The sequence below is a fragment of the Puma concolor genome, chromosome C1 (genome assembly GCF_028749965.1).
Source record: "Puma concolor isolate L17-30 chromosome C1, mPumCon1.1.hap2, whole genome shotgun sequence".
NCBI lineage: Eukaryota > Metazoa > Chordata > Mammalia > Carnivora > Felidae > Puma > Puma concolor.
Genome location: NC_141674.1, coordinates 31,556,628 through 31,573,995, shown reverse-complemented (window position 1 = coordinate 31,573,995; position 17,368 = coordinate 31,556,628). Strand labels below are relative to the sequence as shown.

At 36.9% G+C, this 17,368-nt stretch overlaps 2 long non-coding RNA genes across 2 annotated transcripts in view; both read right to left on the bottom strand.

The window, feature by feature from the left end:
- Positions 1-1,568: 1,568 nt before the first annotated feature.
- LOC147577948 (uncharacterized) lies at positions 1,569-4,462 on the bottom strand. Its single transcript, XR_015254632.1, has 2 exons — positions 4,120-4,462; positions 1,569-3,897 (listed from the first exon to the last, which is right to left on the bottom strand). It is a non-coding gene; the product is annotated as an uncharacterized LOC147577948 (long non-coding RNA).
- A 3,322-nt stretch (positions 4,463-7,784) lies between these two features.
- The window catches only part of LOC112863265 (uncharacterized), a 45,576-nt gene continuing 35,992 nt past the window's right edge, over positions 7,785-17,368 (bottom strand). Inside the window, exon 4 of the long non-coding RNA XR_015254631.1 lies at positions 7,785-7,960. This is a non-coding gene — a long non-coding RNA (uncharacterized LOC112863265). The remainder of the gene's footprint in view (positions 7,961-17,368) is intronic.

Below are 17,368 nucleotides of genomic sequence, written 5' to 3'. Positions count from 1 at the left end.
CTCTGTCTCTCTCTGTCCCAAAAATAAATAAACGTTGAAAAAAAAATTATATCTTTAAAAAAAATTGTCTTGGCTAATCTAGTCCCTTCACCTTCCTATATAGATTTTTTTTGTTTGGGATTGCATTAAATCTATAGATTAGTTTGGGTAGAACCAACATCTTAACTATATTGAGTCTTCCCATCTGTGAACATGGTATGTCTCCATTTTTTAAGTTTTTTTGTCACCTCTCTCATTAACACTTTGTATTTTTTAGCATGTAGAACCTACATGTATTTTATTACATACTTAAGTATTTCTCTTTCTCTTTTGGAGCTTTTACAAATGGTAGTTTAAAAATGTTCAGTTTTCACTTGTTCATTGGTATAGAAATACAATAGATTTTGTATATGGATTTTGTATCCTGCAACCCTGTTAAACTTATTAGTTCCAGGAGCTTTATAGGTTCCTTGGGATTTTCTACAAAGACCATCGTATCAGCTGCGAATAGTTTTACTTCTTCTTTCTCAACCAGAATGCCTTTTATTTTTCACTAGCCTTATTGCATTTGCTAAGACTTCCAGAGCAATATTCAATAGAAGTGATAGTAGACATTTTTGTCTTAGTTGCCAATCATAGGAAGAAAGCATTCCATCTTTCACTACTAAATATGTTAGCTGTAGTATTTTGCCTATGATCTTTACCAGATTGAAGAAGTTCCCTTCTATTCTTAGTCTGCTGAATCTTTATTATGAATGTATGTTAATGCTTTTTCTGCACCTATTGATATAATCATGTGGTTTTTCTTAAGTCTGTGGAGAATTACATTGATTTTCAAGTGTGACACCAATCCTGTATTCCTGGGATAAATACCACTTGGTTGTTTTGTGTTAATTTTTACATATTGAATTTGATTTGCTAATAATTTGAGGCATTTTTGCATCTATATTAATGGGGGGTGTTGGGCTGCAGTTTTCTTGCATTACTCTTTGTCTAGTTTTGATATGAAGGTACTCTTAGGTTTATAAAATGCCTCTTTCTCTTCTAGAAGAGATTTCGAAGGATTGCTAATTCTTGCTTGTATGTTTGGTAGAATTCACTAGTGAAATTATTTGGACCTGGAGTATTCTTTTTTGGAAGCCATGAATTAGATTTAATAGCTTTAGTACTGTTCACTTTATTTCTCCTTGAATGAGTTTTGGTAATTTGTGTCTTTCAAGGAACTGGTCCATTTCATTTAAGTTGTTGCATGGATATGTAGAGTGTTCATAGTATTGCCTTATTCTTTTAATGTTTGTAGGGACAAGAGTAATGTCCTCTCATTTTCGTCAATTTGTCTTTTTTTCTAGGTCAGTCTGGTTAGACATTTATCAACTCTCTCTTTTTAAAGAATCAAGTTTTGGTTTCATTGATTTTTCTTTTTCTGTTTTGGATTTCATTGATTTCTTGACTTTATTATTTTCTTCTGCTTGCTTTTGAGTATATTTTATATTTGTTTTTATAGGTTACTTGGGTGAATTACCCTATTTTTGAGACTGTAAAACCATAATAACAAATCCTGACTAAAATAAAACAAAAACTCAAACCTATAGGTGCAAAACTTACGTTATTTTTAATAAAATATACATAAAATAGGGAAGCTGATGTAATATCAATAAATGCTAAAAGCCATTGGCTTTCATCCAGCATTGTTTTAAAAATACCACGTTCAGGAGCGCCTGGATGGCTCAGTCGTTAAGCATCCGACTTCAGCTCCGGTCCTGATCTTGTGGTCTGTGGGTTCAAGCCCCGGGTCAGGCTCTGTGCTGTCCTAACAGCTTCAGATTCTGTGTCTCCCTCTCTCTTTCCCCCTCCCCCACTTATGCTCTATTTCTCTCTCTCTCTCTCTAAAAATAAACATTAAAAATTTTTAAATAGCATGTTCAAATAAAAACTATATTTAAAAATACAAAAACAGAAAACCCTCACTCTGACCCCTGGTCCCCAGACAACCATTTCATTAGCCTCTTGTTAATCCTGTCAGTGACATTATGCAAATATAAGCAAACATGGATATACTCATTGTTTTTAATAAACTATATAATTTTATATACTATATTTTATATATTTATATATACATGCATATATGCACATTGTTCTTCACCTTGTATTCATTTCATATTCTGTCTTGGAGATCTTTCCATTTCAGCATGAGACGTTCCTTTTCATTACAGCTGCACACTGTACGTCCACAGAATAGTCTATTAAACCAGTCCTCTATTGGTGGACATTTTTGGTGGTTTCCATTTGTTACTATTGGAAACAATGCCAAATATTTTCAAAGCACACATGCAGGTTTATCTGTGGGATAAATTCTCAGAAATGGGATATCTGGGGGAAAAGTAAAAGTATCTACCAAAACTACGGATACTATCAAATTCCCCTCCCTAGGAGTTCTATTTTATAATCCCCACAGCAATGCATGAGAATGCCTGTGTCTCTATAGCCTCATTAACAATGAATTTAACTTTTCAATTTTCTGCAAATCTGTTAAGTGAGAAATGGTATCTTAGCATGGTTTAGATTTGCATTTCTCATATTATGAGAAAAGTCTGACACCTCTGTACATTTTAGAGATAATATAAATGGCCCTTAATAATCTCTTCACATTTTTTTATGCTTTGCTTGATTTCTAAGAGCTCTTCATAAATAGGGAGATGAATCCCTTTGTGATATGGATTGCAAATACTCTCACCAGTTTATAATCTTTACCTAGTTTGGACTCTTCCTCAGGGAATTGGTGAGGGAGAAAATCCTCCTCTTTCCTAAAGCCCTCCGTCCCTCGGGGCCTCTCTTTCCCACTCAATATTCATTCAACCCAGCAATCAATCAGGGGAATTCAACAGAATTCAATGAGTGAAGAATTCACAGCATGAAGGCAGTGGCTGAAAAAAAATAAAACTGTTTCATGATCTTAAATGCCCCACCGAACTGACACTGCATAGTAAACCAGTTACTTTTGCTTCATAATATTGTGATATTTTACAACAAAAGAACCAACATTTTTGTCAGTAGGGACTGGGAAGCATTAGAGACTGCTTGCAAAATAATGAAAAGCACAAAATAGAAAATAAAAAGCAAACATTTACACTGTTAATATATTAGAGGGAAAAACTTGAAAAATACACTATTTGTGTCTTTACATCTGCTATATTGGGTGCATTTTTCTAAGTCCTTAAAAATGACCCAGAATATTTTTCTTGCTGAATACTGCATTGTATAAATCCTTTCCTTTTTAAAAAACAGTAGAAATGACATGGTAATACATGCCTTTTATATATAATTCATCTGGTTATGTCCTTAATATAGATTCTTAGAGGAGCACCTGGCTGGCTCAGCCTGTTAAGCGTCCAACACTTGGTTTCAGCTCAGGTCATGATCTCACAGTTTGTGGGTTTGGGTCCTGTGTCAGGTTCTGTGCTGATAGCAGGGAGCTTGCTTAGGATTGTCTCTCTCTCCCTCTCTCTCTACCCCTCCCCTGTTTGCATGTTCTTCTCTCAAAATAAATATATTTTTTTAACTAAAAAAAATATATAGATTCTTAGACGTGAAATTTGAGTCAAATGGTATAAATACTTTAAAGGCCTTTGACACAGATTGCCAAACTGTTCTGGAAAAGATGCTGCCAAAGTATTTACAGGAAATTTAAGTCCCTGAAATACAGAAAATATTAGAAAATAAATGCTAAAAATAAATAAGTTCTAAACGTGTAACTCAAGCTAGAAAAAATGACAAAACCTAAAAGTACAAGGATAGAATTAAAAAAAAATTAATAGAATAGAAAATAGCACGTAGAAGAAAAAACAGAAGTAAACCCACACCTAGATATATTTCATAAAATGGCAGAACACTTTTCTACTTTTCACGATTTTGCTAAACCTTTTAAAAAAATTTTTTTTCAACGTTTATTTATTTTTGGGACAGAGAGACAGAGCATGAACGGGGGAGGGGCAGAGAGAGAGGGAGACACAGAATCGGAAACAGGCTCCAGGCTCTGATCAGCCCAGAGCCTGACGCGGGGCTCGAACTCACGGACTGCAAGATCGTGACCTGGCTGAAGTCGGACGCTTAACCGACTGCACCACCCAGGCGCCCCTAAACCTTTTTAAAGATAAGGTAATCTGGGTTGTCTGGATGGCTCAGTTGGTGGTGTGTGTGACTTCTGGTCTTGGGATTGTGAGTTCAAGCCAAATGTTGGGTGTAGAGATTTCTTAAAAAATAAGATCTTAAAAAGGTAACCTGAAAATTGACCAGAGAAAAGACACTGTCTCAGAGGGAACAATAAATTGATTATGGACTTTATTTATTTTTGTATTTGGGGAGAGCACAAGTGGGGAAGGCTCTGAGAGGGGGACAGAGGATCTGAAGTAGGCTCTGTGCTGACAGGTTGACAACAGTGAGCCCAATGTGGGGCTAGAGCTCACAAACCATGAGATCATGACCTGAGCCACCCAGGTGCCCCAATTATGGATTTTAAAAAGCAGCCCCAGAGGCTAAGGCACTGCTAAGTAAAAATAAATGTCAATTTAGAATTCTATACCTAGCTATGCTATAATTCAAGAGTAAGGGAGAAATAACTTACACTCAGGGAATAATTTACTTCTATAAGAAACTCTTATAAGGCTTACTATGTGCCAAGCACTATTGTAACCATTCCACAAATATTAATTCATCTGATCCTTATAACAACCCCATGAAGTAGATATTATCATCCCTATTTTATAAATAGAAAAACTGAGGCACAAAGAGATTCAGTAATCAAGGTCAAAGGTCACAGAGCTAGTGATCAACAACAGAGCTGCATAGCCACCACAGGTCATCTGGCTGCAGAGTTGGTGCTTTTGACCAATGCACAAGCTGTCTCTGCTCTAGGATGCCGAGGAGTGGAATTCACAAGGAAGGAGGAAATACAAGAACCTGTGGTAAGAAGCTGGCAAATGTGCAGGTTAATCTAAACTTGCATGGTCTACTTACAACAAAATAGTGAAATATTATACAACCATAACATGTAAGGAGAAGCAAAGCGAGTGTTCTAGTCTCTACCGTTAATAAAGTTTGCATTAATGCCTGTTAAGTTATGAATGTTAACAGCAAACAAAAAGAGATCAAATGTAACTACTATCTTCTAGAACAAAATAGAGAATAAATAAAACATAATCCAATGGAAGGAATGAAAAGAAGAAAAAACCCAAAAATCCCAATCTGACAAATTTTCAAGGACTTTGACAGGCTGATTCTACAACTTACATGAAAGAATAAAGGGCTTTAAATAGCCAGGATGATTTTTATAAAGCTAGATCATTCAAAAATGTATTATTGGCACAGAGGCACACAAATAATGTCTTCAGTAGATTATCTGTCTGATAGCTTAGAGGACAGAAGCTGAAATCCCTTAATTCTAAAACATCAGCATAAAAAAAATCTCAAATGTAATGCTTGGGGCATAAAGCAAATTGCAAAAAAAAAAAAACAACAAAACAAAAAAAACTAAGATATCATGGACACACAGGTAATTAAAAAAAAAAAAAAAAAAAAAAACCCCGAACACACACAGAAATAATACACAGCAACTTGAGCATAATGGTTACCTCTGAGCAGGGCTAAGGGAAAAGACAGCATGAGGCTGCAGTTCAATCTGTTTTTTCCTTACCCCCCACCCCCCCAAAAAACCTGATGCTAATGTGGCAAAATTTAACATACTATTGTTATGTTTTCTGAACTTTTCTGTATGCCTGAAATATTTTATAATTAAAGTATTTTTTAAATCTAAAAACAAAAGAGAAGAAGAGTTGGAGAGGAAAAAGCAAAGAGGAAGAAGGAAAAGAAACTAATATAAATGTGAGTTGTTGGAATTTTATTAATACCCTCATTCAATATTTGAGGGCCTCTCACAAGCCAGTTGCCATTATAGCCCTTGGGCATACCAACACCGGCTCCCAATGTGAGCCGATGGTCTCTGGACAGGTCAGCTGACAGTCCTCCTAGAGCCCCAAAGTCTCTCTAATGGTGGATATCCTTCCCCTTGCAATGGCTGCCTAGGGGCACATAGTACAAAGAATTTAGACAAACCGCTCTCTTCCTTACTCACATTTAATGATGAAGCTGGGTCCCTAACCTCTTCCTAACCTCCACTGGCCCCAGTCTTCCTGCTTCATGGCCAGGCCCTCAGGCTCTGTCTCTGATTAATTTATGCCTCCTGAAGGGAGTCAGCCTTATTACTGCCTTCCTATAGGATCCCTCCTTCCATTGGGGGGATAATGGTCCCACCTGACTTGGGCCACTTGGGGAAACAATGAAGCATGGAGTTGCTTTCCAAGGCCCTTCACAGCAGCTTTTCCACCTGTGGTCCCAACTGGCCCTAACGCTGATGGGGTCCATCTCTACCCACTACAGCTCACCCTCTACTCAGCTCAGACTACTCAGGGAAAGCCCTATACTGGGGTCACCACACTTGTTTGAAACTTTGGACAAGCCTCTGGGCTTTCTACCCCCACCATCCCACAACCTCCCTCCTACGCACTGTTCTTTTTCCTTTCCCTCTAATCATTTCCTTTCAGACTTGCTTTCCTCTCCTGACCCAGCCCCTTTCTTTAGCTGTGTCTTCTACAGACATCTACTCTGAAGATGCCTTACCTCGAGACTTCTATAATCCATGGTGCAAGGCACCCAGAAGCCTGGTGACATGATGGACGGGAAGATGCTCAATTAGAGCCAGGAGGCTTTCAGTCTAGAAGGGCCTCTGCCAGGTAAGGGGCATCTTTCCGGGAGGAAAACCTTGTTTGGCACGGGTGCTGGGTTACTTATTGGTTATGTCTAACATAAACGTCTTTGTGATGGAATCAACCTCTGTGGAGCTTGTCAGTCCAGAGCTTGACACATAATTTCATGTCACAGGATTTTTCCTGAATAATACAATAGATACATGTTTTAGCATGAGTTTTGACAAAAGTATTTTTACAATTGATAGTTTAGGGGTGAGAATTCTTATGTTGAAGGCATATAAATTTACTATAGCGATTTAATAACATGAATATTATCTCAAGTCCATTAGTATATTCATCAGTTTGACAGGACTTCTCCCCTGCAGGGATTAACTAACGATGAAACCCATGATCTGACTGAAATCTTTACCGTGCGGTATTTCAATGTGTGGACTGTGAAGTCTTTACTGCACATCACACTTAAAGGGGTTCTCTCCCAAGTGGATCTGCATTCAAGAGATATTTGTTGAATAGCTACTTGTACCAGGCAGTATGTCAGGAGCTGGGGACAAAACGGTGAGCAAAGCATGTGTAACGAGACGCTCATGGGGCTCACAGAATTGTTGCAGAAACAGACTCTGGTAAAGGGGGAGGGATGCACTCTAATAGAAGTTCTGACCACACGTTCCACACCTGTAGGGTTTGTCTCCCACGTGGGATCTGATGAAGATGAAGGTAACAAACTCTTACAGCATCTATCCTATCTAATGGTTTCTCTGTGTGAATTCTTTGATAAACTTGGAGATCTATGCTCTGACTGAAGAAGTTCTTACCACACACACTTGTTGAGTTTCTCTCCTCTGTGGACTTTCAGATGAGCATACAAGTCTGTGTTTTCAGAGTTTCACGTTTGTGTGGACTCTGATGCACTTGGCGATCTATGTTCTGACTGAAGCCCTTACCACATTTATCACATGTGTAGAGTCTCTCTCCAGTGTGGACTCTCTGATGGATGTGAAGGTTGGAGCTCTGAGGGGAGCCCTTGCCACACTCACACTTAAAAGGTTTCTCTCCTGTGTGAACTCTCCAATGAACACGAAGATTTGTGTTATAACTGAAGCCTTTGCCGCACGTATCACATATGAAAGGTTTCTCTCCAGGGTGAATTCTCTGATGATAGCGAAGATCTGTGCTTCGACTAAAGCTCTTCCCACATTCAGCACAGTCATCAAGTTTCTTCGCTGTGTGGAAAAGAGGATGTTTTGAGAAAAAGAAAATGTTAACTAAAAATCTCAATCAAGGCTGCAAGCAATAGGATATCAGACTGGAGAATGTGGAAAACTATATTAGTTAAAAAACCAACTTGAAGAGTTCTAGGATTCAAAGGGAAAGGATCAAGAAAGTGAAATTGTGAAAATGAAATTATGAGAAAAATATTAAGTCGTGAAGGCTAGATCTAGAAAATCTTACAAATGTATAGGAGATCCAGAAAGAGCAAACAAATAGAATTCATGAAAGTGTTACTTGAGCTGAAAGAGACTTTCAATCTAGAAAATCAAATAACCCTCCCCACCCAGTACCATGTAGGAGCTGAAAAAAGGACAAACATATTCACATATCTAGATGAAATTTCTGAATTTCAAGGATCAAGAAAACAAAAGCATATACAACATTTAAAAAAAAAATAAAACAAGTTACTCCCTTGAAAAGAGAGTAAGATCGGCAGAAGACAATAGTACAAGGTCTCCAGTATCCTGAAGGAAAAAGATGATACTCAATAATTCTAAAACCTCACCTGATGGTTCCTTTACATAGGCAAAAGGAAGATACCCTCAAAAAAGCAAAGACAACCAAAATTAAAATAAAAACTCATGAAGAGGGAAAACACGAAATATAAAAAGTAGAAATAAATAATAAAAATGTAAAAGCTTGGGGTGTCTGGGTGGCTCAGTCGGTTAAGCCTCCAACTTTGGTTTCAGGTCAGGTCATGATTTCATGGTTTGTCAGTATAAGCCCCCCATCAGGGTCTATGCTGACAGCACAGAGCCTGCTTGGGATTCCCTCTCTTCCTCTTTCTCTGTGCCCTGCTCGTTCTTTCTCTGTCTCTCTCTCTCTCTCTCTCTCTCTCTCTCTCTTGCAAGATAAACTTAAAAAAAAAAGTAAAAGCTTTACCTCCTTTTCACCCAACAAAATCTCATAAAACAATAAGGGGAAACTTCTCTGATCTGATTCCGAGATGAACAGGCTCAATGACTGGCAAACATGATTACTTAAAAAAAATTTTTTTCACACCTAGATATATTCTGTTAAATTTCAAAATTCCAAGGAGAAAAAGATGAAAGTTCTAAATGTTTTCAGAAGGAAGGGGGAAAAAAGAACAGGTTAAACAAAAATGAGAGAATTACTAAATGAATGAATCAAATTGGAGTAAGCAATATCAGGAGGTTAAAAACAAAGATAGGATGGCTAAAACATTCTCAGGGAAAAATGATTTTGAATCTAGAGGTCTCTACTCTGCTACACTAGTATCCAAGACTGGGGTGAATATAAATACCCTTACAAACATGTAGAGATTCAGAAAGTTTGTTGGCAAATGAAAAATAGATCCAAGCAAAAAAACAGATGTGGGATTTAAGAAATTATGGAAAAAATTAAAGCCACCTCAATCTCTGAAAAAATAAAGACACGATGTAAAAAAATTAAGAATTATATCTTGTTTCAACTAAACACAGGCCATGGGGAAAAGGGTGTGTGTGTGTGTGAAAATGCTAAGTGAAAGTTTGTTAATAGGTCTGTATTGTTCTGGAAAGTAGAAGTTATAAAGAACTGTTTAACACTTGCCACTGACAGAAAAATATAACTTTTAAAACATGTTAAAATCTTAAGGGTAATTAAAGAATAAAAATGGAGGGGAAAAAGGAAAGTAACAATTCATTTAGAACTCCCAAATAAGGGAAGGGGGTGAGGAATTAGAATGCATAAAATGTCAGGAATCATTATTACAGTAAATGTAAAAGGACTAAATTCCCCTAGAGTCTTAAAGACTCCAGGATTAGGTTTAAAAATACAGCCATTTTCAGCTTGCAAGAGACAAATCTATAGCAGGCAAATGCTAACTAGGAGAACAGAAGAACAACATTAATATCTGACAAAGCAGAATTCAAGGCAAAACACACTAGGGGATTTCTGGGGAAGATGGTGGAGTAGGAGGACCCAGTTCACCTCATCCATGGCCACAACTAGGTAACACTCGTATCAGTATAAGTAACCCAGAAAACAACCCAAAGAATGGTAGAACAAACTCTACAACTCAATGTAAAGAAGAAGCACATCAAAGAGGGTATAAATAATATGGCAGGGAGCTAAACATAAATTGTGGGATACCCGAGGAAGGGAGGGAGCAACAGGCGTGGAGAGGGGGGAAAAAGATGATCACACTAGGGAACCTGTACAGGGTACATCACTCACCATAGCATTTAGCTCTGAAAACTGGAGGGGCCAAATTTTGTGGGTTCTTACAACCAGCAGAACTCGAAGCCTGGAACATCAAAAATCAGCAGGCTTTGCTCTGGGAGAGCCCAGAGGGCAATAGGAAACAGAGTCACTGCCATTAAAGAGCTAGCATGACAGACAACCCATGGAGACACAGTGTAGAAGCAGCAGCTGGAAAAATGTCTGGGGCATATGGGAGGGAGAAAGATATCCAGATCCAGGAGGCACTGAGATCTCCCGACAAAATCAACCCAAGGAGGTTCACACCAAGACACAGTAATCAAAATAGCAGAAAGTAGCGATGGAGAATTTTGAAAGCAGCAAAAGAAAAGACAGTTATATACAAGGGAAACCCCATATGGCTATAAGTGGATTTTTCAGTAGAAACTTTGCAGGACAGAAGGGAATGGCATGATATGTTCAAAGTGGTGAAAGAAAAAAAATCTACAGCCAAGAATACTCTGTCCACTAAGGCTATGATTGAGAATAAAAGAGAGAAAGAATTTCCCAAACGGAAGCTAAAGGAGTTCTTGACCACTAAACCAGCCCTACAAGAAATGTTAAAGGGGACTCTGAGTGGAAAGGAAAGATCATAAGAATAAGAAAAGTAGGAAGCACAAAAGCAGTAAAAATAAGTGTATCTGTAAAACTCAGCCAAGGGACTCACAACATAAAAAGATGTAAAGTATGACACCATGTACCTAAAATGTAGGGGGTGGGAAAGAGTAAAGAATGGGCTCAAACTTAAGCGACCACCAACTTAGTGTAGACTGCTATATGCGGAACATGTTATATACAAACCCAATGGTAACCACAAATCAAACACCAGTAATAAATGTGCAGAAAGGAAAGGAATCCAAGTACATCACTAAAGAAAGCCAACTTACGGTGAGAGAAGAAAGCAATGGAAAAAAGAAACAGATAAGATCTACAAAAACAACCATAAAACAATAAAATGGCAACAAAATATCAATAATTTCTTTGAATGTAAATGGACTAAATGCTGTAATAAAAAGATATAGGGTGATGGACTAGATAATAAAAACAAGACCCATCTATATGCTGCCTCCAGGAGACTCATTTCAGATCTATAGGTACATGAAGATTGAAAGCGAGGGGACGGAGGTGCCTGGGTGGCTCAGTTGGTTAAGTGTCTGACTCTTGAATTCAGCTTAGGTCATGATCTCACAACTCATGAGTTCGAGCTCCACATCAGGCTCCATGCTGACAGTGTAGAGCCTGTTTGGGATTTTCTCTCTCTCCCTCTCTTTCTCCCCCTCTCCCGCTCACACTGTAAGTAAATTTTTTTTTCTTTTAAATGAGGGGATGGGAAACATTTATCACGCAAATGGATGTGAAAAGAAAGCCAAAGTAGCAATACTTATATCAGACAAAATAGACTTTAAAACAAAGATTGTAACAAGAGACAAAGAAGGATATTATGTAATCATCAAGGAGACAATCCAACAAGAAGACATAACAATGGTGAATATTTACACACCCAGCATAGAAGTACCCAAATACATAAAATAGTTAATAACAAACACAAAGAAACTGATAGTAATACAATACTAGTAGGGGACTTTAACACCTCACTTACATCAATGGACAGATTATCTAAAAGGAAAATCAATAAGAAAACAGTGACTTTGAATGACATACTAGACCAGATGGATTTAGTAGATATATTCAGAACATTCCATTCTAAAACATCAGAATACACATTCTTTTCAAGTGAACATGGAACATTGTCCAAAATATATCACATATTAGGCCACAAAACAAGTATCAACAAATTCAAAAAGATCAAAGTCATACCATACATCTTTTCTGACCACAATGCAATGAAACTGGAAATCAACCACAAGAAAAAATCTGGAAAGAGCACAAATACATGGAGGTTAAATAACGTGTTACTAAACAATGAATGGATCAACCAAAAAATCAAAAAATACATAAAGATAAGTGAAAATGAAAACACAATGATTCAAAATCTTTGGGATGCAGCAAAAGCAATTCTAAGAGGGAAGTTTACAGCAGTACAAGCCTACCTCAGGAAGCAAGGTTGGGGATAGGGTTAGGGTGAGGGTCACACAACCTAACCTTACACCTATAGGAGCTAGAAAAAGAAGAAAAAATCCAAAACTAGCAGAAGGACAGAAATTATAATAAAGATTAGAGCAGAAATAAATGATACAGAAACTAAAAAAACAATAGAACAGATCAATGAAACCAGGAGCTAGTTCTTTGGGAAGATCAACAAAATCAATAAGCCTCTGGCCAGACTCATCACAAAAAAAGAGGACTCAAAATCAGAAACAAAAGAGGAGAAATAACAATCAACACCACAGAAATACAAAGGATTGTAAGAGAATATTATGAGAAATTATATGCTAACAAATTGGACAACCTAGAAGAAATGGATAAATTCCTAGAAAGCTACCTAGGAATTGCTAGATTGAACTACCTTCAATCTACCAAAATTGAAGCAGGAATAAATAGAAAATTTGAACAGACCAATTACCAGCAGTGAATTGAATCAGTAATCAAAAAACTCCCAGAAAAAAAAAAAAAAAAGAAAGCCCAGGACCAGTTGGCTTCACAGATTAATTCTGCCAAACATTTAAAGAAGAGTTAATACCTGTTCTTCTCAGGGCGCCTGGGTGGCGCAGTCGGTTAAGCGTCCGACTTCAGCCAGGTCACGATCTCGCGGTCCGTGAGTTCGAGCCCCGCGTCAGGCTCTGGGCTGATGGCTCAGAGCCTGGAGCCTGTTTCCGATTCTGTGTCTTCTTCTCTCTGCCCCTCCCCCGTTCATGCTCTGTCTCTCTCTGTCCCAAAAATAAATAAACGTTGAAAAAAAAATTAAAAAAAAAATACCTGTTCTTCTCAAACTTTTCCAAAATATAGAAGGGAAAGAAAATTTGCAAATTCATTCTATGAGGCCAGCATTACCCCAATTCCAAAACTAGACAAAGACATCACAAAAAAAGAGAACTACAGGACAATACCTCTGATGAGCACAGATACAAAAATATTAGCAAACTGAATCCAACAATACATTAAAAAATCAATCACTATGATCAAGTGGGATTTATTCCTGGATGGCAAGGGTGGTTCAATTTTCACAAATCAATTCAATGTGACACATCACATCAATAAGAGAAAGGATAAAAACCATATGATCATCTCAATAGACACAGAAAAAGCATTTGACAAAGTACAACATCCAGTCATGATAAAAACACTCAACAAAGTAGGTTTAGAGAGAACATATCTCAACATAATAAAAGCCTTATATGAAAAACCCACAGTGAACATCCAACTCAATAGGGGAAAACTGAGAGCCTTCCTCCTAAGGTCAGGAACAAGACAAGGATGTCCACTCTCACCACTTTTATTCAAAGTGATGGAAGTCCTAGCTGCAGCAATCATACAAGATAAAGGAATAAAAGGCATCTAAATTGGTAAGGAAGAAGTAAAACTTTCACTCTTTGCAGATGACAAGATACGATATATAGAAAACCCTAAAGACTACACCAAAAAACTATTAGAACTGATACATAAATCCAATAAAGTTGCAGGATACAAATGCAATATATAGAAATCTGTTGCATTTCTATACACCAATAACAAAGTGTCCGAAAGAGAAATTAAGAAAATAATCTCATTTACAATTGCACTAAAATGAATAAAATACCTAGGAATAAGCTTTACCAAGGAGGTAAAAGACCTATACTCTGAAAACTATAAGACATTGATCAGAGAAATTAAAGACAACACAAATAAATGGAAAGATACAGAATGGTCACGGATTGGGAAAACAAGTATTGTTAAAATGTCCATACTATCCAAAGCTTTTAGAATGTTGTTCAAACTGGGATGCCCAGGTGGCTTAGTTGGTTAAGCATCTGACTCTTAATTTTGGCTGAGGTCATGATCTCACGGTTCACGGGATCAAACCCCACGTTGGGCTCTGTACTGACAGTATGGAGCCTCCTTGGGATTCTCTCTCTCCCTCTCTGCCCCACTCACATGCTTTCTCTAAATAAATAAATAAACTTAAAAAAGAATATTGTTTGAACTTAAGTGACCATCAACTTAATATAGATTGCTATAGAGGTGCCCAGGTGGCTCAGTCGGTTGAGCATCCAACTTCGGCTCATGTCATGATCTCACAGTTTATAAGTTCAAGCCCTGTTCCAGGCTCTGTGCTGACAGCTCAGAGCCTGGAGCCTGCTTTGGATTCTGTGTCTCCCTCTCTCTGCCCCTCCCCTGCTCATACTCTGCCTCTCTCTCTCAAAAATAAATAAACATTAAAAAAAAATTTTTTTATCCTCAAAAAACTAAAAATAGAACTACTCTACAACCCAGCAATTGCACTACTAGGCATCTATCCAAGGGATACAGGTGTGCTGTTTCGAAGGGACACATGCACCCCCATGTTTATAGCAGCACTATCAACAATAGCCAAAGTGTGGAAAGAGCCCAAATGTCCATCGATGGATGAATGGATAAAGAAGATGTGGTATATATATACAACGGAGTATTACTTGGCAATCAAAAAGAATGAAATCTTGCCATTTGCAACTACGTGGATGGAACTGGAGGGTATTATGCGAAGTGAAATTAGTCAGAGAAAGGCAAAAATCATATGACTTCACTCATATGAGGACTTTAAGAGACAAAACAGATGAACATAAGGGAAGGGAAACAAAAATAATATAAAAACAGGGAGGGGGACAAAACAGAAGAGACTCATAAACATGGAGAACAAACTGAGGGTTACTGGACGGGTTGTGGGAGGGGGGATGGGCTAAATGGGTAAGGGGCACTAAGGAATCTACTCCTGAGATCATTGTTGCACTATATGCTAACTAATTTGGATATAAATTTAAAAAAATTAAAAAACAATAAAAATTTTTTTTAAATAAAATATAGATTGCTATCTACACAGTCTGTTCTATATGAACCCAATCAATGATAACCACAAATCAAAAACCTAAAATAAATACACAAAAAATAAAGAGAAAAGCATCCAATCATAATGCTAAAGAAATCCAGTAAGCCACAAAGGAAGAGAGCAAGAGAAAAGGATAGAGAACTATAACCAGAAAAAAAAAAAAAAAAAAATGGCAATAAGTACATGCTTATCTATAATTACTTTAAATGTAAATAGACTAAATGCTCCAATCAAAAGACAGGGTGACTGAATGGATTAAAAAACAAGACCCATCTATATGCTGCCTATAAGAGACTCACTTCAGACCTAAAGACTCAAAGAGACTGAAAGTGAAGGAATGGAAAACGATATCCATGCAATAAAAAGGGAAAAAGAGCTGGAGTAACAATACAAAATAGACGTTAAAACAAAGGCTGTAGCAAGAGACAAATAGGGTAGTACATAATGATAAAGCGATCAATCCAACATGAGGGTATAGCAATTGAAAATATCTATGCACCCAATATAGGAGCACCTAAATACATAAAGCAAATAGTAACAGACATAAAGGGAAAAAATGACACTAATACAGTAATAGCAGGGGACTTTCACACCTCACTTAAATCAATAGATAGATGATCAAGACAGAAAATCATTAAGGAAACAGTGCTTTGGAAGATACATTAGACCAGACAGACCTAACAGATATATACAGAATGTTCTATCTAAAAACAGCAGTAAACACATTCTTTTTGAGTGCACATGGAACATTCTCCAGGATAGATCACGTTAGTCCACAAAATAAGTCTCAATAAATTTAAGGAAGACTGAAATCACATCAAGCATCTTTTCTGACCAAACGGTATGAAACTAGAAAACAATACTAAGAAAAAAAAAAAACACGAAAAAACACAAACACACAGAGGCTAGACAACATGCTACTGAACACCAATGGATCAATGAAGAAATCAAAGAGGAAACAAAAAAAACTTGGAGACCAATGAAAATGAAAACATAATGGTCCAAAATCTTTGGAACACAGCAAGAGGAGTTCTAAGAGGGAAGGTTATAGAGATGCAGGCCTACCAAAAGAAACAAGAAAAATCTCATATGAACAATCTAACCTTATACCTAAAAGAATTAAAAAAAGAACAAACCCTTGGGTTAGGAGAAAGTAGGAAATAATAGAGTGGAAATAAATGATACAGATAGAAAAATAGAAAAGATCAATGAAACCAAGAACTGTTCTTTGAAAAGATAAAAAAAAAGCTGAGAAACCTTTAGCCATACTCATCAGGAATAAAACAGAACTGAAATAAATAAAATCAGAAATGAAAAAGGAGAGGTAATAACTAAGACCACAGAAATACAAAGAATTATAAGACACTACTATTAAAATATTATATGCAAACAAATTGCACATCCTAGGAGAAATGGATAAATTCCTAGAAACACATTCATCCAAAACTAAATCTGAAAGAAATAAAACATCTGAACAGACTGATTACTACTGATTCAATTAACAAAATTGAATTGGTAAATTCCCAACAAATAAAAGTCTGGGACCAGATAGCTTCACAGATAAATCCTGCCAAACATTTAATGAAGAGCTAATACCTGTTCTTAAACTATTCGAGAAAATAGAAGAGGAAAGAAAGCCTCCAAATTCATTCTATGAGACCAGAATTACCTTGATACAAAGATAGACAAAGACACTATAAAAAAAGAAAACTCTAGGCCAATATCCCTGATGAACACACATGTAAAAATCCTCAACAAAATAATAAGCAAATCAAATTCAACAATACAATTAAAAGGATCATTCACCATGATCAAGAGGGATTTATTCCAAGGATGCAAAAGTGGTTCAATATTCTCAAATAAGTCAATGTGATACATCACATTGACAAGAGAAAGGATAAAAACCACAGGATTATTTCAATAGATGCAGAAAAGGCATCTGACAAAGTACAACATCCATTCATGATAAAAACTCTCAACAAAGTAGGTTTAGAGGGAAAATATCTCAACATAATAAAGGCCATAAATGATAAACACAGTGTTAACATCATACTCAATGGTGAAAAACTGAAAGCATTTCTTCAAAGATCAGGAGCAAGACAAAGATATCTACTCCCACCACTTTTATTCAACATAGTAGGGGAAGTCCCAGCTGCAACAATTAGACAAGAAAAAGAAATAAAAGGCATCCAAATTG